The sequence below is a fragment of the Aedes aegypti genome, chromosome 3, assembly GCF_002204515.2.
Source record: "Aedes aegypti strain LVP_AGWG chromosome 3, AaegL5.0 Primary Assembly, whole genome shotgun sequence".
Lineage (NCBI taxonomy): Eukaryota > Metazoa > Arthropoda > Insecta > Diptera > Culicidae > Aedes > Aedes aegypti.
This window is the reverse complement of record NC_035109.1, coordinates 179,366,035-179,389,433: the sequence shown is the minus strand read 5'-3', so window position 1 is coordinate 179,389,433 and position 23,399 is coordinate 179,366,035. Positions and strand designations below refer to the sequence as shown.

The 23,399-nt window shown below is 37.4% G+C and overlaps 1 protein-coding gene across 2 annotated transcripts in view; it reads right to left on the bottom strand.

Annotated features, from left to right (window-relative positions):
* Window positions 1–11,621, bottom strand: part of LOC5578544 — a 625,448-nt gene extending 613,827 nt beyond the window's left edge. For both annotated transcript variants that reach the window (XM_021853771.1, XM_021853772.1), the window contains exon 1: window positions 10,723–11,621. The gene's annotated coding sequence lies outside the window, so the exon portion shown is untranslated. The remainder of the gene's footprint in view (window positions 1–10,722) is intronic.
* Between the last annotated feature and the right edge of the window lie 11,778 nt (window positions 11,622–23,399).

Here is a 23,399-nt window from a genome sequence, read left to right as displayed (position 1 = left end):
ACTTTTCGGTACTTTGGGGGGCGAAAGTTTAGCGACTCTATCGGAAATCGAGAGTGAGTCCGTGAATCGGAGTGCAACACGGTTTCGCCGGAAAGAGAATAAAAATGGAATTAAATTAACCTACCACGTGTTGTTCGGGCAGTCAGAGCGCGAAAAAGTAGCAAAAAGTTGCTTCACGTCAAAACTTGACTTCCACTCAGGAGTACTTAGAACGATACTCTGACAGATGGGAACGCGACCGTGTTAAGAAGCTTACGATACAACAACTCGAAACAAACGAAGTAAGACGCAAAATACGAAAATTAAGCAACATCGCTTTTTTGGCAAAGGCGCGAAAAATATCTTCCAGCGATTGACGTCGGAAAACATCCGACGAAAAGCATTTTCCTCGTTTGTATCCCGTATTGAGGATCTACCGTTTAGAAATGTGCTAATTTGGCTAGGGTAAACCAGTTCGACGGAATAAGTGCACATTACCATCAGAGCCGTCGAAAAAAGACGAAACAAACAAGCTGCCTGTCTAACCTAATACTGGTTGGCACGAGACTGAACTCCCAATTATTATAAGCTGGGCTTCAGTGGGACAGTCTCATTAATCAAACTGATCTGTTTGGTCCTGTTCCTGATGGCGCATACTGAATTGGAAAGGAAAATGGTGCCTTGAAAATATTTTCTTCGATGCAGAACAAAATTTAATGAAGTGTGTTAATAGCTTCGATTGTGCTCTTGAATATTGCTAGAATATACTATTAAAACCTAGTTAGTACCCAAGTAACCATCGAGCTGAAGCTGTACGCACTGCTTATGTCTTCTTCTTATTTCTGGCTTACGTCCCAACTGGGGCAGAGCCTGATTCTCAGCACACGGACGTTGCCACTAAGCTAATGAAGACCGCCAGCATGGTCTTGCCGAATAGCTGCGCGTTTAGCGCAACGGCTATTTGGTTCCCTAAAACACGGATATAGACATGCACTGTTCTAGAATCACTATACGTAAACGGGAAGGGACCTGGTGTAGGGGTTAGAACACACGCCTCTCACGCCGAGGACCTGGGATCGAATCCCATCCCCGAGATAGTCACTAAAAATTTCAGTGACGACTTCCTTCGGAAGGGAAGTAAAGCCGTTGGTCCCGAGATGAACTAGCCCAGGGCTAAAAATCTCGTTAATAAAGATAGAAAAAAATAAAATATACGTAAAATCGTAATTCTAAAATAATGACACTATTTGAAGCTTCAATTCAATTTTAATTGATTCATTCGTATCGCTAAAAGCTACGAGCTTGAAATTTTTATGAAAAAAAATGACGAAATGTATGTTGTAATTACATTTTACAGCCCTATGTGACGATTTGAAGCGGAAGGCAGAAGATAGATTTAACCTTCCAGTCGTCGCGCGGTTTGCCACCGTCGGAAACACCACGCTGTTGTTGTGAACGAAAAGTTGTTGTTGTGAACGAGGTTTTTGCAGCTGTGTTGTACAAAATACAACAGCGCGACGACTGAAATGTTAATACCAAAGAATGTGTATGAAAGTTTCAAAATTCTTTTTATTCTTCGCCAAAATGTTATGTCAATTAAATCACTGGACACACCTCTTAAAGCCCAAACTGGATTATTTCGTGCACAAATTAGTAACTTAGCTAATTTACTTCCAACATTATATAAGTATAAAGAGAATAGGCAAAACTTGTGTCTGAATTTAAATGCAATTTCAGCGCCATTTTTAATTAATCATCAATCAAACTGATCTGTTTGGTCCTGTTCCTGACGGCGCATACTGAACTGGATAGGACAAATGGCGAAGAAAATTGCCTTGAAAATATTAGCTTTGATACAGAACAAAATTTAAGGTAGTGTGTTGATTGCTTCGAATGTGTTCTTGAATATTGCTAGAATAATTCCATTAGAATCTAGTAAGTACCCAAGTAACTCAATTGAATCTTGCCATCAGTGATTCTTTTGAAGAATACAATTCAAAAACTGAACTTGAAATAAAGTCCTGTCCAAAGAACTTCTTCAATTACGTAAAAACAAAACTAAAATCTGACAATTTTCCATCCGTTATGCACCTTGATGAAAATGTGGGTGACAACTCAGATAAAATTTGCAATCTGTATGCAAATTTTTTCCAAGAAATCTATACTACATTTTCGGAAGAAGACCGCGATCGCAATTATTTTGCGTTTTATCCGGAATTTTCTAGAGATTTTGGTGTAAATCAAATCCATGTGCGGGAAATTTCTGACGCTCTAATGAATTTGGACGCTTCAAAAGGTCCCGGCCCTGACACGATTCCACCAATATTTATGAAAAATTTAGCAAAAGAACTTACAGCGCCATTGTTTTGGCTTTTTAATAAATCTCTTGAATCCGGAATCTTCCCAAAAATATGGAAAAGCTCCTTTTTAGTGTCTATCTTTAAATCTGGCCGAAAATCTGACATACGTAATTATCGTGGTATTGCCATTATCTCTTGTATTCCAAAACTTTTCGAGTCAATTGTCAACGAAAAACTATTTCTTCAAATCAAAAATAGAATTACTGACACACAACATGGCTTCTTTAAAGGTCACTCGACCTCAACAAATTTACTTCAATTTGTTGACTACATTGAATGCAATGGACAATGGAAACCACGTAGAAACTCTTTATACGGACTTCAGCAAGGCATTTGATCGCATAGACATACCAATGCTACTTTTCAAACTAAAAAAAATGGAATCGAGCCAAGACTGCTGAAATGGCTTGAATCGTATTTAACTGACCGCCAACAAATAATAAAATTCGAAGGAAACAAATCAAAACCAATTCAAGTCACTTCGGGTGTCCCTCAAGGCTCTCATTTGGGACCTCTTCTTTTTATTATGTATGTAAACGACATTTCCTTCATTTTCAATAAACTCAAAGTGTTAATTTATTCCGATGACATAAAGCTCTACCTGGAAATAAGAAATGAAGAAGACATCAATGTATTCCGCAATGAAATAGAACAATTCTACATATGGTGCAAAAAAGCCTATTAGAACTGATTGTAAAAAAATGCAACCTAATATCATTTAGCAGAAAAAGAACAACACCACGCATTTCAATTTCATTAGGAAATCAAAATGTGGAAAAATGTGAATGAGTAAGGGACTTAGGAGTAATCTTAGACTCTAAGCTTTCTTTCGTAGACCACTACAATACAATAATTCACAGGGCTAATAACATGCCAGGGTTCATATAACGCTTCTGCTACAACTTTCATGACCCATACACAATTAAAACTCTATATATTGCATATGTAAGATCAATCATGGAATACTGCAGCATTGTATGATCTCCTTTCTCAATGACACACGAAGAAAGATTAGAATCTGTACAAAAACAATTTCTACTATATGCTCTTCGTAAATTAGGTTGGACATCATTTCCACTTCCACCCTACAAAGAACGCTGCATGCTTATTGACATAAAAACGTTGAAAGAGCGGCGTGAAATCGCAAGAGTTTCATTTGTAAATGATATCGTTTCGCAACGTATTGATTCTACAGAAATCTTATCAAAATTAAATTTCTACGCTCCTTCTAGGCAACAACGAAATCGTAACTTATTCTTGACAAATCATCATCGAACAAATTATGCCAAAAACGGGCCCCTAAATCAAATGATGGCCATTTACAATCAACTTTGCGAAACTATTGACCATGTCTCGGCAAAATCTAAAAACATACTTCAAATCCATTAGAAATCGCAACACATAAAATAAAACAAAATGAAATTAACATTACTTACACTACACTTTCTTTTTCAATATTTTTATAAATTCCATAATTTTAGTACACGGTACTCCATCTACTTTTAAGTTTCTCTATTTGAGATTCTGCTCAGAGGATTTGAACATTCATTAAAGGGCACTTATTTTTATCAATTTTTATATAAACAATCATATATCAGCTAATTTTTTTAAAACTCACTGTTTTTAAATAGCGTGGTATAAAGTAAATTATAATAAGATTTTTCTAATGGACGGTGCATCATACCTCGTTCAAATATGTAAGTTGATGTGGTATTTGAACGAGGAAAATATTAAGTTTTACACACGAAATTCTGGCTGGTTGAAATCTCTCCTTTTTGCGGCAAGTGTACCACCTGTTTTGTAAAAAAATGTGTTGGAATAAAACTTATGAAATTGTAACTTTTAGCAATAGAATGATAATAGTCAACCAGGATGAAGCAGCGGTAGCGGTAGCCCCTTCTCCACGGCAAAAATCACAGAATAAATAAATTTCCCCTAATATTTTATATTTAATGTTTTGCTGGTGTATTGAGCCCTTTTTACCGAGGAAATTATTGTGCACCTGAATCGCCTGTGTATCTCATCCGCTGCCTAAAATAATTTTATTTCATTCTAGTCTGAAAAAAAGTTCATAAGCAATATGGAAGCAGCATTTCGAATCAAACGAAAGTTACCAAACTTTTACCGTAATATGGGGCTGATTTTGACGAATATTATATACACTGTAATCGAATGATCTATTTTGTAAAAAAAATGTAGATGAAAATGTGTCCTAAACTGCCACTAGGACTCTGCTTTGTAAGTAAGTCAAATAGAAAATAAACAAATGTATGTGTCATAGTTAAAGAAAAAATGGATTAACTGCCCTAAATGTCGTTACTTCTGTTGAAGGATTTATTCCTATTAAAGGTTCATATGCAAACCAATTTTGCCAATCGAAAATGCAATCATGTTTCAAAACTCTGTACATATGGTTGAGCTTCTGCTCAGTTTACTGACCACAATCAAAAAATAGTTGATTTTTGAAGCTTACCTTTACATAGACAGACAAGCACAAATATATATTTTTTTATTATTCGAACACATGTTGTTCTTGATCCCATGCTTCAGAAGAGTTTATTTTGATAACAATAGCTGATTTAAGAAAAAATTTCATAAGTGGTTGTAGAAGAAAAAACAGAACAAATAGCCGCAGATATTCAGCATAACCCAAAAAAAAGTTGTAAGTTAACCCCTCTACCGGCAGCTTCATTTTTTCCCGCAAAATTTAAATTCAAATCGTTATAACTTTTTTGTTTTTCAATATTATTGCACCATTTTTTCACAAGATCTCAAAAAACTCTTCTAGTTTTAGGATCTGTGTCGATATTGAACATTGTTCATCTGGTTTTGAAGATATTTCAAAATTCCTTGGGGGACCGACCCGTAACTAGAACCCCCCGTTAATTTTTCAGGCTACAGAATTTTAATCGTATTCGGATATTCACTCCTCGGAATAATACATTAATGAGAGTATGTTGTGAAAAAATGAAGCAATTTGGTGCAGCCATCTTTGAGTAATGATCTTAAAAACTTCAAAAAACACAATATCGTAATTTTCAGATTCTCCAAGAATATTGAACCGACTTGTATGATTTTTTCAGAGAACCTCCTTATTGTCTGGCATTATATAGCCCATATTTTATGTTTTTTGATAAATTGATCAAAAACAAAATGGCCGCCAAAGACATTTTATATGGAAAATGTCGGTCCCCCAAGGAACATCGGAATATCTTTAAAACCAGATCACCAATTATGAATATAGACACGGATTCCTAAACTAGAAGAGTTGTTTGATAACTTGTGAAAAAATGGTGCAAATATATTGAAAAACAAAAAAGTTATAACGACTTGAATTTAAATTTTGCGGTAAAAAATGAAGCTACCGGTAGAGGGGTTAATAACAGTGGTAGTACTCATATGAACACTATGATGATAAGCAGGTGATGTCCACCTAGGGACTCAAAGAAAGAAGGCAGACTTACTTTAAAGACATGTTTTGAAAGAAAAAAAAGTAATTGAAAATTCCTCATAAATGTTATGTTCTTCGTCAAAATTGTATGTCAATTGAATCATAAGACACATAGATAAAAGCCAAAACATGACTATTTTGTATAAAAATAATCAACTTTACTATTTTATTTCCACATTGCGTAAGAGTATAAGGGGTTCATAGTTTTAGTAATTATACTAGATAATGAATCGTTTTTATATTGGAACCCTAAAGAGTTATAAATATTGCCAAGTCAGACCAGAAGTGTCAAATCTCTACTGCTACCCCACAAAAAAAACCTGTTGTTGTCTAAGAAAAGATTGACCATACGTACCATATTTAACGGGACAATACCATTTTTTAAGACCATTTCGGACTGTTCCGTCTTTCCGAAGAAAATTCTCGATTTGTCGGCTACTGCCTTTGCTTACTGACCCGTATAGGCCTGAGTGACAGAAAAAAAAAACAAATCTCTCATCGCTTAACATATACATAATAGATTTCAATTATTTTTTGTCAGTTAAGTTACTTCTACACATATCTAGTTTCTAAAAATGGCCAAAGGAATTCTAGAATGCTCCTATGTTTGGAGGGTGTCCGGTCATTTAGCCAAATGACGTTTGACTGAATTCTTCTTCTTCTTCTTCTTTCTGGCGTTACGTTCCAATTGGAACAAAGCCTGCTTCTCAGATTAGTGTTCTTATGAGCACTTCCACAGTTATTAACTGAGAGCTTTCTTTGCCGATTGACCATATTTGCATGTGTATATCGTGTGGCAGGTACGAAGACACTCTATGCCCTTGGAATCGGGAAAATTTCCTTTACGAAAAGACCCTCAACCAGCAGGATTCGAACCCACGACCCTCAGCATGGTCATGGTCGTTTGACAAAATTACGAACAAAAAAAAACATCTAATTACTACAACACCTATGTGTAAGATTCTTAGGTGTTGCCCAATAATTGATCAACTAATTAATTGACTTTAATGATATGACGGGACGTCATGTTTGCCACTATATAAGTGAAAAAGAATGTAAAATTGACCCGTTAATTTAGGATGAAGTTGTAAACTCCACTCATTGCATCAAGACTCAAAGCTCATGGTTGTTTCATCTGGAGCTACCAACTGTATGATAGGGTTCCAGTGTTTTAAAAATTTCTCACATTCAATTATAGGCAATTTTTCACAGCATCCTTGACATGCTTATCACGATCTCGACAAAGGTAAAAGGCTACTAACACTGCGCACGGCCGTGCTAAAAGTTTTTATACATTTTTCTCCGCCAAAATCTTGGTTTTCTCTAATTTGCATTTTCTATTCACGGTGTTTGAAATTTCAAAGGGAAAACTTTTTTACACTGTACGCATCCCATGAGCGAAAACAAACCCGGTCTAAGTGTACAATTACAATAATCGATATGAATTTCATGTAATCCTGAGAGGATTGCCCCCAAAAATTAGGCAGATAGTAAGACAATCTTGAACAGTGTTCTTACAACATAAAGTTCACTTAAAACTTAGGCAAGTTTTACACAAAAAGTTTGAGCACTAATTTCAAATTTCCACAGAATTTTAATCAGGATTTCTTTTGAATTCAAGGTACCATTTTGTCTCAAATTCTGAACAGACTCAAATTCCGAACACTCGGTTTTTGTATGGCGATTTAGTTGAAACGTTTCACTGAAATGTATCGTCAAATCACCAGGAAATGGCAATTGCAGTTTAATTTTAACGTCTACCAATCTATTTCATACCTAAGGAGTGATGATTCTTCAGTTCAAGACCAGTAGAACTAGCTCAGATGAATTTATTTGCGAAATTATTCATATGAATATGATTTATTTGTGCTGTTTGGAATTTGAATCAAGCTGTTCAGAATATGAAACATAATGAACACAGTGTTTGGCATTTGAATCAAAATGTTGTTCCATACTTTTACGTTAAACTAATACTAAAAAAGTTTAAATAAACTATTTTATCGGCACACCCAACAGCTAAAAGTTAGGACCCAACAGCTAACTTTACGGAGAAATTCAAATTTTCACAAATATCATCTATTTCATGCCCATGAGATGCATTGAAAGCCACTGTTCGTCCTAAGTGTTAGGAATATGAGTCAAAACGGTATAGCTATGTTCAAATCCTAGGTTGGGTTTTCAAAAAACCCTAGGAGTATTTCACATTTTGACTTAATTCTAAATATTTCAGGTTTAAATATCGAAATGATTCTTGCTGGAGATTTACACAATTCTTACAAAATCTTTTGCAAGGATCTGGATTATGATTCTCACAAAATTCTTAGCAGGATTTCTAAACACCTATGCAAGATTCCTCTATAGATACCTGGCATAATTTCTATGAAATCCTGGACATCGGACTCTATGAATAGGATCGAAGGATTTTTCGAAGCATCTTGAACTTAATTTTAACACTATCTATTTAAAGTAGCATGAGCAAGATCTCAGTATCAGTTGACATTATCCTATTTCGCCGAAAGAATTCTTTTCCACTGACTGTTGAGACTGCTTGTCTCAACAAAATTGTAGCCGACTGCACAATATAGTTCCTAAGATACTTTTGCACAACACATAACACACATTTACATTTTTATTATAAGCATGAGACAAGAATTCCAAACATGCAAATATCTCACTTAGTTAAAAAAAAAAGAAACTTGTGTGGCAGAGCGGATAAGCGGTTCAATTACACTGCGGAACACGTTTTTGTCTCCAGCATCAAAATACTTCTATTTACTTAATTAAGGGTTGCTGAATCCAGTGCCGTTTACAGAAATATCATAGCACGTCTAGTTTTTGAGATATTGATTGTTGAAAATGTTAAAGAGTAGTGTTTGATCCTTCGACCTTGACGCTTGCTCCTGCGTGGGCCGGCGATGAGGGCAGGATCAAACATGTCGCGCGTCGGTCGAGTGAAAGTGAAAAAGTGGCGTGATCGCTTAGTTGTGTTTGATTCTTCGACCTTGACGCTTGCTCCTACAGGGCCGGCGATGAGGGCAGGATCAAACATGTCGCGCGTCGGTCGAGTGAAAGTGAAAAAGTGGTGTGATCGCTTAGTTGTGTTTGATCCTTCGACCTTGACGCTTGCTCCTGCGGGGGCCGGCGATGAGGGCAGGATCAAACATGTCGCGCATCGGTCGAGTAAAGTGAAAAAGTGCCGCGTTCGATAAGTTCTTTTTGATCTTTCGACGTTGACGCTTGCTCCTTGGCAGTGCGTCAAGAAAGCCCGAATAGTCGTCAGTTGTTTTCCCTCTCGGGTCGCGCGCCTATTTTCTCTGTGTGTTTTTATATAGCCGAGCAAACGAGTGAAGCTGAAAGTGGATTGTTGCTGCTCAAGGATGACGGATCAATTGGTGAGCTCGTTTCATGCTACTATATCTAATCTATAAAATATGTATGATTGCACCTTTAATTTTCAACAAACTATGAAAGGTTCGTCACTGTGAGTGTCGACATAAACTCTGATTCAAAAATTATTTACGTCCAATTTTTTTTTTCTCAAAACATCTTTTTCCTTTTACTTTTATTTTTGTAATTAGAAAAAAACTTTGAATGGTTCGACACTACGAGTGTAGATTTGCGAAAGGTTCACTTTATTCAACAAACTTTGATAAGTTCGTCACCTCAAGTGTCGGCATAATTTTTCCCTACATAGATATTGTTCACACCAAATGAAAATATTATATTTACATATAAGCATATTTATAGCTCACAAATAATTATTTATCATGGTCTAATCACTTATCAAAGTGAATCCTGTGACCCAACGATCCTTCCCATTAACAAACATCCCTCCCAGTAACCTTTGTGGAGATGCAGAGGCAAACACGGTCTCCAAATAGCAAAGGTTACACACTAACATTCCTTCCCCCAATCCCACCTGACTGCAAGGACGTGGCCGGCGCCGTTATTGACCATGTATAAAAAGAGGCACTGAATTATGCACACTGAAGAAGATTATGGCCAATCCCAGCCGATCTTCTAGTTGATTCTTTGTGCATTTTCACTGACCTCGGTCAATCACGGAATAGCAACCATTGATATGTGTAGTCAGTCTAAGCTAAGCTAAGCTAAGCTATTGATTGTTGAAAATGTTAAAATTGACTATTTTAGCCAACTTGCATGCAAGTTTGCCAGCTTGTAAGGCAATTGATTTGCTTAATTTGCCACAGAATTCAAACTTTATGTGTATAACAATACTTATCATCAAAGTTTATAATACTTTTGAAGCGGAAAAGTTATTTGTTGATGATTTAGAAAAGTATTGTATTTTACCATATAAGAGAAACAAAGAATTATGTATGGAGACTGCAAGCATGTTGAAAAAATCGGTTTAATTCAAACTTAATCGTGAAATTTCAACCAAAATATATCTAAAACGAAAGTTTAAGTCCTCTTTTGCATGCTTGGTGAATAACATCACAAAAAAGTTTTATAAAAAATACTTCAAATTTTAGGTAAACTTCAATAAAACCAATGTTTTATACAACTTTGGCGACCTGTAGCTAAAAATTGTGACGTGCTGGGAAATTTCTGAGAACGGCATCAGATTCAGCAACCCCAAATCTACTAGAGACACATAATTTCATCCTTGAGACACGCAAAAATTTCATTTTTGTTACGCTGTGTTATGCATGCATACACCACATTCACCGTCTCATTCAAAACACATTATCCTTTGATGTGTTCTCCAATGGCATTGCTTCCCCCCACCCACAGCGTGGCATCAACCGAAATTCCAATTACGTCAAATGGATCACACATTTCAATGCACTACAAATACTATCAGCGGTAAATGAGTTTCAGGAAAAAAATGTCGTCGTTAATTACAGCCATTTCTCTCATTTCGAGCCAGTCCTTTTTGCTATTGTCTAATGACACAATTATACTAACTTTGTCCTTTTATCCCGTCGCAATCGTTGGTCCTGTCGGTTGAGGGTGATTTATTCGATGCTCCTTTCGTAAATCCAATTGGTTGTCGTGGTGTTTTCTGGGGGGATGTTTTCTGTTTTCAGTTTTCAACGTTGTTCCGACGGGTTTTCCACCACTGATGCAGTGTTGGTTCACTTTCTTCTGATTTCCGTTTTTTTATCTCGTAAGATTTTACGCTCACTAATTATCACTCCACCGATGACGAAGGGAGGGAAATTTTCCACAACTTTATTAATTAGCATAAAACGGTTTCTCTCTGATTACTCGAACGGTATCTTCGCAGTAATCCACTTTTCCAATCAACGACAATTAAGGATCGGATGATTACATCAATTGCAGGATTTTTTTTTTCAATTTCTTCTTGATATTTATTGCAATTTATTATTATATTCATATAAACTTTTCGTTTCACCAGTATCAGCTCACTTAGCGCACAAGCTATTTTGACACAAATTTGCACATTAACTAATTTCGATACGAGCACGTTTCATCATTCATCAAAACAGCAAGTCAGGATCATCGTATTTCAAATTCTTCCTTCGCGGAAACTTGTTCCAACGGCCAAACGACACGTTCCACGATACAACATCAAAGCCATCAAACTCCAACAGCCTCACTCATTTTCCACTTATCATTTATCAGTGTCAGAGATGCTCTGCACTAATGTAATCACACGGATTTTCCACGAGCTCAAGTTAAGACCACCTCTCGTGGAACTCTCACCCGAAGATCCTCTTCAGATGCACTTTCATCGCCCCCCAGCAAATAAGCCCCTGTATGAGAGGATGTAAGCACATTACCTTCGAAGGAGCCTTACCGGGAACTGGAAACTTGTGTCCACATACAACGACCGCGAGAAGTCAACTGAAACGTTGGATCCAAAAAGGCTCGCATTGTTCGTCGTCGTCTGCGGAATGACGATACGACGATGTTGGTAAGGTTGGAACATGGGGAAAATTGTCAATGCATCACGAAGAATGCGAACCACGCTGGAGCCAGACGACCCAGAGCGAGAGAAACGTACGCTCGAGGGATTTTCACGGCGGAGAGCATATCGAATATGCTCGGCTCAACAGCCCTCTCTACGGAAGTGAACTACCGATAGGCATAAAGCACAACGCCGCATGAGTGGGAGAGAAGTTTCGGCCGACTGACCGACCGAGAGAATGCAAGCATGTGTAACGAAAAATGGGAAAAATGTAAAGGCTACATTTGGTAAATAAACTGTCCCCATAATAATTGTAAGGTTCAGGGGAATTTAGGTTATATCGAAGATGCAAATTATGCATTTCTGAATAGTGATCCGTCGAAACACAATGTTATGCTTTCACCTTCAAAAATTACATCAATCACCGTATTTTAGCAGTACACAGTTTTTTTTTTCTTTATTTTCACACGAATCCGTGGAAAACTTTGATATTTTAAGAATTTGCTTTGTTGGAAATTATCGGACATCGGAGATGTTTACACTTTCAAAAGCCTAGAAAGCCGAACAGCCGATCATGCTGAAAATTTCATCTGAATAATGGTTAAGACATACTTCAAAAACAACTTCCACAATTTGTTTCTGTTCTGACAACTGGAACGGCACAAATATCTTCAATATCTGATTATTTCTGTTAATTTTTCTCTAGGAATTCCGTTATTAATTTTCCAAGTAACTAGGGTAAGTGTACCAATTATGGATGCAATAAGCAATCAGCATGCATAAAAATCTGGTTTTGAACGTGTCCCTATTTGAATTGGTGTAGGAACAGCGGGCAGGGGAGCCAGGCCCTCTCCAGTATCAATTATTCCACTACGCCATGGTGCAAGAAAAATACCGTGGTACTTAAAATTACCTAACAATATTCTGTAAATTCGGTTCCCAAAATTTGTTTACATTTTATTAATGTAAACAATGCTGTTTCAAATGTTTTACCATAGAGCAGCATATTCACTTTCTCTTCGAAAAACAATAGAAAATGGAAATTTTTGGCGAAAAATGCGGCTTGATTCAACCTGGCTAAGTTTTCTTTAGATGAATGACATTAATTTTACCTGATGTGAAAAAGTTTAACGAAATCCACCATAGTTTTTTTTTTATTCTTTGATTTTGCTTCAATTTTTCAAGTAATGGATATATATAATAAATTTATTGCCATTAGGTGAAGATGCATCGATGCCAATCCTCGAATTTTCAAGCGAACATATCTATAGAATCAGACACCTGTTCGTACTGAAAATTCAACTCACTGGTCACTCGCGGGTAGTGACCAATCGATCAAATTTTCATCGCGAACGGTTGTCAGGTTCTCCAGATTTGTGCTCTTGCAAATTACAGGTTTGGCTCCGATACATTTTCACCATAACTTTAAGCTACATTTCTGCATGTAAACTTATTATTTTTTAAATTTAAAATAAAATACAAAAAAATGACTTATTTCCAACAGATTTCAAAATTTTTGAAGCCATTCTTTGATATTGCTTGAAAATTTTTAGTATAGTCAAATTGCACAAGGTGGTTTCAGAACTTTTGCGACAAATTTCTTGAAAAAGTAGTAAAATAAAGACTGGAACCTGCCAGAATTGATCAACTTCAAATTGACGTTTTCCTATTGAAAATGCTTTAAAAAGAACCTTTAATGCTGCAGTTGAAAGTTGAGGGTATGAACAATGGTTGCTATGATGAGTTTTCATCTTTTGCTTTCCAGTTTTCAATAAGACGTCCAAGTAAGACGAACAGTTTGCAAATTTTCACTCGCGTGGCAAGACAATCCGACGTTCTCGTATGCAACTTGAAGGTGGATTTACAGCATCTTCCTGAACAGGAGTTTCATACCGTATCTGGAAAAGGGAAGGCCGCAATTTTCAAAACCTTCAAAGTATAGAAATTTTTGAAACAATAACTTATCCGGCATACCATAGGCACGTGATGCCTAAAAAGTGTAATTTTTATCACTACGGGATTCAGCAATCATGTGATCTACATCTAATAGTGCCTCAAAAAGCGGCTGCAACCATTCCTGAACAATCATAATAGACCTGTGCTGTTCTGGTCAGATTTGGGGGAGCTGCCACTATGAGAAAAAGGCAATCAAGTGGTACTTTGCGAACAACGTGGGTTTTTGTATCCGAAGACCACAACCCTCCCAACAGCCCAGAACTCTGCCCTATTTTGAACGGTATTGGGCCTTGGTCAGATTGAATTAAAAAAAAAAACTATAAAAATACATGGAAAACGAGCTGCAGCAGCTTCCGGCGGCGAATAAGGACGATGAGACCACTGTGCAAAATTTTGTGAAAGGGGTTAACCTAAAGGCACGGTAGTTCGGATTTAACAAACCACAATAATTAACGAACATCGTTTCCTTAAAATATATGAATTGAGCTACCAAATTAAAAAAAAAATAAGGTTTTTGTTTTATACATTTTGACTGAAAGATACGACTTTTTGTCGACCAATTTTTGAGCGTTCCAGTCTTTAATATTGAGTTCATTGTTTTAACGTGGATTCCTCCGGGAAGACAACCATTCCTTCTATGTATAATTATTATCCACAAATTGATTCCGGAATATGTTCCCGGATTCAACTGAAAAAAATGCTTAGCATTTCAAAAGCTCAGATTTCCCTCTCAATTTTTCGAAAAATTCATTGATTCTGTCACGACTAAGATATTTTGATGAAAGTTCTGCTAGAAATTAAATCCCGAAGTTCATCAAAAGTCCTCCAGAAATATGTCTAAACACAACACAAATTGCGTCATAATTATTCTGTTTTTTTTTTCAAATCCCCGGATTATAAAATAATAAGGAATTTGTTCGGAATCATATCAAACTTCAAGATTTTTAAAGGTAATACCAGAAGTGTTTCCAGAATCACTGGCTGTCATGACCACTCTATAGTAGGTTCCAGGTACCCCGGTGGATGTGACCAATTCAAAACATGTCCGAAATTACTTATGGGTATCAAATATCAAGATTTTAGAAGGTGATGCTTCCGAAAGCACATTCAGAAACACCGGCTGCCATGACCACTGTATAGTAGGTTCGAGGTACCCCGATGGAAGTCACCACCCGAGTAGAAGAAAATAACTACTAAACTAGGAAAGAATAACTCGCAATAACTGATGCATACCATATTTTGGTGTCATACCATAATTAGGTATTTTCAGTTGTCAATACCTTATTTTGGTATTAAAATGGTATGTGAAAAAAATGTTTAAAACAATTAAAAATACATTATTTTGGTATTCGATACATATTGAGGACTGCTGGATGTATTGAACCACTATTGAAAAATTTCAATTTTATATGAAAATCCATCAAGTATTATTGAGGTATTACAATATCTGATCTAATTATCAGTTTGGTGTTCGTAGAATATGCTTGAGATATAAACCTCTTATGCAGGGCTCATTCATACCTCATTCAGGTTGTAAGTATTGGAAATCATCTGATATGGAATACTTTAGTTTGGTATTCAGAAGTTATTTTCTTCTACTCGGGTAGCGAATCAGGCCATGTATGTAACCCATTGTGAGACCAATATTGCACACTAACTATATAAATAATTTCAGTTCGCCTGTTACAATTCAAAACTGCGGCGGCAAATGAAATGCTGTATATTTTTAACGATTGTTCTACTTTTCCAAGAATGTCATTTATTGGAACATCGGTTTGCTGAAAGCCCGAAAAGTGATGTGAATAGCCGATAATGACAAGGTCGTGAAAAAACGAAAAGCAAACAAAATAAGGAGATATTTGATCATTCTCTACCAAAAACATATTGCCAAAGATGTTGAGTGCCATGAACTGCCAATCAAATAGAGAAGCGTGCATATCATATCGTTTCCTTAATGCTGTAACTAGATAACTCGAAATTTTGATTTTTGAAGCACATTTTGTCGAAACATAAATCTTAATTGAATCTGCCAGATATTCATCGAGATCATAAGCGTGTGATTCAAAGTAAACAAATCAAATATTACTTTTCAATCATATTATCTGTGATTATCCATCGCCTTGTGAAACAGTCAAACTTTCAATGTTAGATAATTCTAAATTTAAATTTTTGAGTTATCTAGTTGTAACATCAAGGAAACGATATGACCGGTTAATTTACCAACCTGAAATGTATGTGATTATGATAATTATGAGTGCTGAATAAAGTAGCACAACCATTTATTACCATAAATTAATACTAGATTTATTTATTTTTATCAAATTAAAATGATAGTGTTAGCAAACACAGAACATTTAGGTGTAAAAATAATAAAAATGACAACATCTGAAAAAAAAATAACAAGTTTTAACCAAACATGATTAGTCCAGTAGGCGAATTCCGGAGCGTAATAAAAATAAGCTAAACTGATACCTTACAAAGTTGTAACGCTATATATGCCAATCGACCCCTATATTTAATCGACGTGCAAAATAATTACAGCATGTGTATCTCCAAATACTTCGTAATATTTTCTTATTTTAAGGGTCTTTCGCCATGCTGCTCACAAATGAAACTACTCTACGAAACATTGTACCGTATCGCAGCGTCGCTATTTTGCCAACAATCACTGAGAGCTGTGGGTGGTGTTGTTTGGGAGGCGAATTTGGCCGTTCACCGCTCGATGCCTCGCACAGCTCACCAGAGCATAACGCATAACAATCAACCCAATACCTACCCATGACAGTAAGTGAGAGAGAGGCAAACGAAAACCCGAGACCGCTGGCTGTAGACTCGATGTTGCATTTTGAACAGTAGGAGCAGGATTCTCATGCTTCTCACTTTTGCTACTGCCGAATCCAGCTCCGAAAACGTAAACAAAGCCACCACGCCAGGGCAATGTGCAATAAGCATGCTCGTTTCGAGTTTTCGGTTTCTCTTTCCCCTATTGGATTCATTCATGAAGAATTAGTTAGTGATTCATTCTGACGATCAACGCGAAACAATGCTGCTGATGTTAATACGGTACTGCATTTCAACGGAAGTGCGCGTCCAAAATAAATTATCATTGTTTTCTGACTACTAATGACGCATGTGTGACAGTCATCATAAAAAAAAACATGTCAACGGCATCAAACTATGCATAAGTTCTGTATAAGCATCGGTTCATCTTGTTCGTAATATTCAAATAATGAACGTTCAATCGTTTCGTTCGTCATTTAAGACTTGCATGGAAGTCATAAACGAAAATTTTTGAGAAATTTAATGTTTTTGGAGAACTGTAGAACATTCTAGATTAAAAAATAAAAAAACGATGAAAATTACAAATCAAAACTTTTGAAGATGGGGAGAGTTGTTCGAATAAAGCAAAAGCTTTTATAGAACCAAATGGTTTGTTATCTTCTAAACCCTAGGTCACTTGATCTAAGCTGTGATCTGTGGATAAATTTGAGAAAATAATTTTGAGAATCACAAAACAAACCGTGTTTTCTTAGCTATAACTCTATATTTTTCTACCAATTGTTAGAACAGAATTTATACAGTGAATCAATTTCAAATTCATACAGTGCACTGTTTTTACAGCATGTTGGTATAAAACTATCAAACGATATATTCAATTTGAAATATTATATCAATAATGAAGGTCATATGTGTTATCTATAGCTCATCTAACCAACATTAAACATTAATCCCTTGGTAATGTTCAAATGTGTGCAAAGCCTAATTATCAACTTTATTTTACATTTTACTACCAAACATTATTGAAGAGTTAGATAGTACGAATCTGACAGCCGTGATCGCTACATATACATTTACTCAAATGGAATAAACAACATGATATTTTCTAGTTATATGTGTATCAATGCTCTTCCCTTATTAAAGGAATGTTGTATTTCAATTATGAAATCATTAAACTACAAAATAGGATCATTCTTCTTCTTCTTGGCATTGCGTCTTCACTGGGACAGAGCCTGCTTCTCAGCTCAGTGTTCTTATGAGCACTTCCACAGTTATTAACTGAGAGCTTTCTTTGCGAAGCTACCATTTTCGCTTGCGTATATCGTGTGACAAGTACGATGATACTCTATGCCCAGGGAAGTCAAAGAAATTTCCATTACGAAAAGATCCTGGACCGACCGGGAATTAAACCCAGACACCTTCAGCATTTGCTTTGCGTTAGCGTAGTTACGGTATACTTCGTAGATTGGATACTAGCAACATTCATGTACCTATCATTTGATAATCTCATCCAGACTGCTTTTAGGAACAAGGCTGGGGAGTAAACCTTGGTCCAATCATGAACAATATTACCAAAAACATGGATACTGCTGTTCTTGGCCACGCCCATCTTTACCGTAACTTGGAATAGGGGAAGGAAATGTTGATGTAACACTTACTTAATGAGAGGCCACTGACTCAGCGACACCCTCATAAGTGCTACGGTGGTGGATGTTGGGAGGGGTAGAAGGTCATAGGATTCGCCTGAAAAGCTAACGATGGACCCAGGGCATTTGTGGTTTAAGAGTTGTAATTTTTTTCTTTTGAATGCCGGCAATCAAAAGACAAAACATATGTTTATGATTTATATTGATAATTGGATTTTACATAGCACTATTCGATTATTTAATAGTGATGATTCATGCCTATTTTTCTGCTCAGAAATAATTACAAGCAGAACCAATCCCTCTAGGAAAGTCGGGAAGTCGAAAAAAAGAAAAAAAAATACAACAACTCGCTATGAATACGCTAACAAAGGTCGGTAAAGGAATAACATCGTACTGTCAACAAGCTAAGAATCCTCCGACCGTATGCCCCAACCTAAAAAAAAATCCGAAGTTTAGCGAAAATAGTTAAAATCGATCAAATAAAACCGATCGCGATACTACAACACAAACAGAGTTCCGTGAAAACTAAACGATTACCGTGCGCATATCGACCCTATTTCTAAAATAATGCTCACTTATTTGGCTTTATATCAATTATCTTGATAAAGCCTCGCAAACAATATTTCGCCAATTCACCTGGTTCATGGCCGCTTCTCTCCATCCTTGACTGTGACCCACGCTCTCCAGGTCCTGGTGCACCTGGTCAATCGACCTAGCTATTGTTCCGACCGGATTCGCAGCGAACACCATCTTTACAAAATTGTTGTCCGGCATTCTTGCAACATGCCCTGCCTAGCGTATCCTTCCAGCTTTAGCTACCTTCACGATACTGGGTTCGCCGTAGAGTTGAGGGAGCTCGTGGTTCATCCTTCGCCGCCACACGCCGTTCTCCTGCACGCTGACGAAGATCGTCCTTATCACTTGGCATTCGAAAACCACAAGAGCTTACAAGTCCTCCTCGAGCATAGTCTACGTCTCATGCCCATAGAGAACTACCGGTCTTATGAGCGTTTTGTACATCGTGCATTTGGTGCGGGGGTGAATCTGTCTTGGGGGCTGTTCATTTATTACGTAAGACATTTTTCGTGGTAAGATTTTTTGTATGAAAATTAAAAATAATTTGTAGGGCGCGTAAGAAATCTCAGACTCCCCCTCCCCCCGTAAACCCCGTCCATTAATCACCCCTTGACCGCAGCTTCTTCTGGAGCCCATAGTAGGCACGACTTCCGCTGATGATGCGCCTTCGTATTTCCCGACTAACATTGTTGTCAGCCGTCAACAAGGATCCGAGGTAGACGAACTCGTCCATTATCTCGAAGGCATCCCCGTCTATCGTGACACTGCTTCCTATGTGGGCCCTGTCGCGCTCAGTTCCGCCAACCAGCATGTACTTTGTTTTCGACTCTTGTTGCTTCGCGTTTAAGGCGGGTGAACAAATCTGCCACCGTTTCAAATTTTCCCTCAATACTATCCATGTCATCCGCGAGGCAAACAAATTGTCCTGATCTCGTGAAAATCGTGCCTCGACTGTTAAGTCCGGCTCTCCGCATAACACCTACAAACGCAATATTGAACAATAGGCACGAAAGTCCGTCGCCCTGTCGTAGTCCCCGCCGAGACTCAAACGAACTGGAGTGTTCGCCCGAGATCTTCACGCAGTTTTGCACACCGTCCATCGTTGTTCTGATCAATCTTGTGAGCTTCCCGGACAATCTGTTCTCGTTCATGATTTTCAATAGATCTACGCGGTCAATGCTATCGTATGCCGCCGCCTTGAAATCGATGAACAAATGGTGCGTAGGGACCTAGTACTCACGGCATTCCTGGAGGATTTGCCGCACGGAAAAGATCTGGTCCGTTGTCGAGCGGACGTCGATGAAACCTGCTTGATAACTTCCCACGAACTCGTTTGCTATAGGTGATAGACGACGGAAGAGAATTTGGGATAGCACTTTGAAGGCGGCGTTTAAGAAAGTGATTGCACGATAATTCTCACACTCCAGTTTGTCGCCCTTTTTGTAGATAGGGCATATAGCGCCTTGCTTCCACTCCTCCGGTAGCTGTTCCGTTTCCCAGATTCTGACTATCAGCCGATGCAGACAAGCGGCCAACCTGTCCAGGCCCATCTTGATGAGTTCGGCTCTTATACCATCCTTGCCAGCGGCCTTGTTGTTCTTGAGCTGTTGAATGGCATCCTTAACTTCCCCCATCATGGGAGCTGGTTGGTTTCCACTGTCCGCTGTGCTGACGTAGCCTTCGCTTTCGCTGTCCTGACCTTATGTGTCTGTGTTCTCTGCGCCATTCAGGTGTTCATCGTAGTGCTGCTTCCACCTTTCGATCACCTCGCGTCCGTCCGTCAAGATGCTCCCATCCTTATCCGGACACATTTCAGCTCGCGGCACGAAGCATTTGCGGGATGTGCTGAGCTTCTGATAGAACTTCCGCGTTTCTTGAGAGCGGTACATCAACTCCATCTCCTGGCATTCCACCTCTTCCAGGCAGCGCTGTTTGTCCCGGAATGGGCGGGTTTGCTGTTTCCGCTTCAGTCTGTATCGTTCTACGTTTTGTCGCGTACCATGCTGCAGCATTGCCTTATACATCCTCTATATAAACGAAAGAACGGTCATCAGTACGCTAAGCACATACTTCATGATTTTGCAACAATTTCATTTAGATTTATTACAAACCTGGTTAATACGACACATGAATGTGCTAAAATCTTTAAACGGGTTTTTCTCGGTTGCATACTTTGGAACATGGGACAATTATGCGTATAACTGCAGTACACTTTCTAAGTCATATGAAGCTTTATGGATAGATATAAGAATGTTTCACGAGAATTGGGTGATTCCAATATCCAATACCTTGTCAACATTTGCAAACACGTCTGTTTAGGCTAAATGAAGTCTGTAACCATTGAACGTAGACTGCACTCGCTTAAAATAATCTATGAACCTGTGCAGATTATGGTCAAAACTTCAGAATGTGCTGTAGGTGTTAGCATAATTCTAGGTTAATTATACATTTCTCCAGTGTTTGGATATTGATCCGAATAAGCCTCCAGAGGCGCGTCCACATTCAAAACCATGGGTAGGACAAATGTTGGCAAAATGTCCACGGAAATCCAGAAAAAAATATTGTTTTTAATTGACTGTTTTTATCCAGGCCATTAACACAAGACTATGAAAGTTTCAATGGGCATAGCCAGGGTATTTGACAGGTGAGGCGTGCCCGGAAATTTTACCCTGGTAAGTTATAGACAAGTTCTTACAGTTTCTTAAAGAATTTAAATGAGATTACACCAACTTTTTGTAAAAAAAAAAACTGCTAAATTCCGCTAAAATATTCTTTCAAGGTATTACTTTAAAAATGTGTCAAAAGTTCTTTAATACAATGTTGCTGAATGTTATTAAAGATTTCTTCAAGACTTGTTTTCGATTCTTCCTCCGGTTTCTTTCTACCAAATGTTAAATTTTAAAAACACAGGTCCACCAATCATACATTCCTTTTGAGATTGTTTTATGGAAACTTCAATACAACTTCAAGAAATTCTTCTCAATTTTTAATTGGGATATCGTCAATAAGTTTCATAAAAATATTTTTCTGGCGTTTTGCCATACATGTTTCAAAATACCCCCATCCTTTTCTACCCCAAGGTTTTTTTTTTCAGTACTTTTTCTCTCCCTTACATAATTATTGGAATTCAACAATTAATTGTCCTGAAGAATTTTATTTGGATTCGGATAATGTATTTTTGTATTTTTGTAATTATAAGAATTAAACACGAAGGAAGCATTGGATGGAATCCTAAAAACATCTCTAAACTATTAAATAATGGTAGTTGCTTCTGGTTTAATTCTTAAAACTCTTGAAAATTTCCAAATTCTGTAAATCTCTACATGCAGTATGAATTTCTAAGTAACTTTTCAAGAACTTCTTGAAATAACTCCAGGGGAAAATTCTAGATAAAACTTTGCTAGAATTCCAGAGAAATGCCTAAGAATTTTTGTTTGTGTTACCTGGAGTAATTCCTAGAATATTCAGAGAAGGAATATTTGGAAAAAATATACATCAAAAATAACTAAACTAGTTCCAATTATCTGAAGAACTATAATTATCTGAAGAAATCCTTGGAGCAATTTTTGGGGAATCCCTGCCTAATGCAATGCCAGGAGAAATGCTCAATAAAATTTCTGGTTTGGTGTAAATTATGTATAAATTCCAGAAGAGAAATAAATTACTAACAAAAAATCATGGGAAATACGATCTGCTCATTTTCAATTAATTTATTGAGAAATCTTGCAGAAATGTTAACGAAAACTCAGTCAAGATCCTCTAGAGAGTATGATTCGGGAGTACTGTGGAAATCTCTCCACAGATCGTCCACAGATTCTTGAGAAATGAAGAGCATCATCGACTCTATCGCCAAAAGAACTACGCCTTTTTTTTGCTTTGTGGAGACATGATACCACTGCGACCATTAAGTTGATCTATTGTGATGATCTAGTGCTGTGTATAACAAGCGAGCTTTGTTTCAAATGCGTATATTCAGTACACGATGCTGCCGGTCTTGGGTTCTTCAATAAACAATTCTTTAGGAATATCTTGATAGTTCTCCACACATATTCTAATTTTTAGTCAAGAAATTCTTCCAGGAATGCTCATGACAACTAATCCGAGAACATCTACATCGGACTGTTAAAATTATGTAGGAATGATGTTACTTCGTGTTGAATCATGGATCATGGGTGGGACAATCCTTTGACTGTCCTACCCAGGTGTTTTTGTGCGTAGGACATGTCCTACCTGTCCTACCCACTCCCCGCGCCACTGAGCCTATCGAACCATATTCGGAGAATATAACTGTTTGTGAACCATAACAGTTCGTGGCACATCGCATTCGGAGAGCCCTATGAATGTAAACATTCAATCTCTCGTTTGGTACGTGGCACGAGAGCATTCAAGAGCAGCAACTCTCACAGACTGCAACAGCATCGAGCCATTCGGGTGATTTATGTTTTGCATAAAATAGATAATAACTTTCATATTTTCTGGTAATGCAGCCTAATAATGATATATTGCATCATCAAACACCCCTTTGGTTGTAAAAATAGCACAGAAAATGGAAAATAGCCACCTCTGTTTCTTGATCAGAATGAGAATGTGTCAGCGAATGTTAAGTGGTGACACAAAGTAATCGGGATGGAGTGTGTCTGTCTTGTTTTCGTTCATGGCTTGTTATATTCCACGAACGATAAATGTCATGCGTATTGTATGCATGCAGCCGGGATGGTAAATGGGATGAAATTATGGCTCATGTTTCAATGATC